Source organism: Pinus tabuliformis, chromosome 5_2 (assembly GCF_031772625.1).
Source record: "Pinus tabuliformis cultivar Carrire ecotype Pingquan chromosome 5_2, CPIR1, whole genome shotgun sequence".
In the NCBI taxonomy this organism is placed as follows: Eukaryota; Viridiplantae; Streptophyta; class Pinopsida; order Pinales; family Pinaceae; genus Pinus; species Pinus tabuliformis.
Window position 1 is genome coordinate 699,098,905 of NC_142306.1, and position 2,324 is coordinate 699,101,228.

The 2,324-nt window shown below is 37.4% G+C and overlaps 1 pseudogene; it reads left to right on the plus strand.

Annotated features, from left to right (window-relative positions):
- The first annotated feature begins 695 nt into the window (after window positions 1–695).
- LOC149161054 (cyclin-T1-4 pseudogene) lies at window positions 696–1,788 on the plus strand (annotated as a pseudogene).
- The last annotated feature ends 536 nt before the right edge of the window (window positions 1,789–2,324 follow it).

The window sequence follows — 2,324 nt, forward strand, 5'->3', positions numbered from 1 at the left end:
TGTCAACAATGGCATATAGTGTAATGAGAAAGTTGTGTAAAGCTGAAGATTGGAAGACATGAAGGATATGTAATCTGCTGGTGTAGTTAACATAGAATGATAGTCAACGCCAAAGCAAAGAATTCACATATTTTTTCCAAATCCTTTGAATGACACGATCACATATCATTTTCGAGCTCTCCTTTGCAAGAGACAAACACATATCATTTGGCCACACATAGTTTTCAAACTCCTTTGCATGAGACGTCCATGAGAATGCGCTTTTAAACGTATTCATAGAAGTCATGAGGGATGTGTTGAGTGAGTTGGACGATAACATTGTTTATAAACTTTGTTGTATGTGGTTGCCCAATAAAAAAGTTGTTTTGAAATAAAACTTTGCCAATACAAACAAGCCCAATGAATTAAAAACGTTGTTGATGTATATAGTGTTCCATAATATATAATAAAATAAGGCAATTTCTAAACTATTCCCATGTTCCAATATCTTTATCACAGTTTTCAGTCCTTGTTTGTCTTGCACTGGATTTTCCTCACAGATGGTTGAACTAAATCTCTAAGAACGGTAGTGCAAAATTGTAGATTATATTTGAAATTCCTTGTACACCAGTGATATCAAGCGAGTTCCTATATTGTGATGGAAATATCTATCAAAACTAAGCACTGGATCTTTTCTACAATTTGACATTATAGCAATGATGATAATACTTCCTGATACCAGGGCACAAAAACCTAAAAGGATTTACTTTCTTGTAGGCAAGTAGGTAGTTTTCAAAATAATGCTTGCAACCTCACACGGAAATTTCAAGAAAGCTAGGGGGCTACACCAATGGGCCAGCTTCGAAGAGAAGAAGAAAAACTAACTTTAACAATGCATTTAACTTCAACAATGGGATTCCTTTTGCAAGAAGATTGGAAGATAGTGCTTGTAGTTCATGGGGCATTAACAACAACATAGCTTTCACTGGCAGAAGAGAAGAAAACTCTTGTGATATAGCAGGCTTTACCAGCAGTTCTGCTTTAGCAAGGAAAGTAGAAGACGACATTTGTAACTCATCTGGATTTGGCAATGAACCTGTCTTAAGAAGAGTAGAGGGATCTAATAGTGCAGTTGGCAGCAGCTATGAAGGTTCAGATCATTATTTGTCAAGGGAAGAGATCGAAAGATGCTCTCATTCAATAAAAGATGGAATTGACATGCAAAAATAAACTTATTTTAGATATTCTTATTGCGCTTTTCTTCAAACACTAGGAATGTGACTGTAATTGCCACAGACAATAATTGCAACTGCACTGGTTTATTGCCACCGTTTTTTCCTTCAATGATCCCATGCTTCTCATGACAGATTTGTAATGGCAACCGCTGCAATGTTCTCGGCAACAAAGTCAGAGGAGAGTCCCTGTCCACTGAACAATGTACTTATAGTGTCATATGAGATTTTCCATAAGAATGAGTTGGAAAATTTTCATTATTTACTTCTTGTTGATTGGTTTGAGCAGTAAAAACAACAAGTTCTCCAGGCCAAACAATTATTACTCACCACTTTAGATTTTGAACTTATTGTTCAGCATCCATACAATCCTCTAATGTCGGTCTTCAACAAGATAGGATTTACCCAAACTGTTCTTGTAAACGTGGCATGAAACTTGGTGAGTGAAGGCCTTCAAAGCTCTCCGTGTCTTCAGTTTAAGCCTCAACATATTGCACCCAGAGCAACATTCCTTGCTGCTAAATTTCTTAAAGTTGCCAATATGATACGACACCAATGTAACGCCAAAAAATTATGATCTCCACTCTAAAGCACAGATTGCAACGTTGTGGTGGGGTAATCAAATATTTGATTTTTATGCGCATCCAATTGAGCGTCGTCAATATTCTTTTCTCTCCACCGCTCTAATGCCCCTGGTGTGACACCCTCAATTCCAAGAGTCTGCACCATCGACGAGCATTATAGCCATCGACCAAAAATCAACCAAGTCGACCAAAACTTAGTCGATTGTCCCTAGCTTTTAATTAAATTTGCAGGTGATGAAATTCGAACCAGACTTTTGTCAAAATTTCACCGATGATATTGTCGGTCACTTCGATAACTTTTAGTCGACTCATGGGAATTTAAGGCCATATTTAGAACTGCAAAGCTCCATTCCTTACTCCTGTGGTTGCTTGGAAATTCTGTCCAACTTTTGCGCTTACTGGTTATGAGCGTTCAACCCTTGTAGTATATTTCCGTTGTAGCACACTGCCATCATTATAATTTCATTTGATTTGTGTTCAGGATGACACAATATATGGAACGTTATAATATATCCACCGGAGTACACTG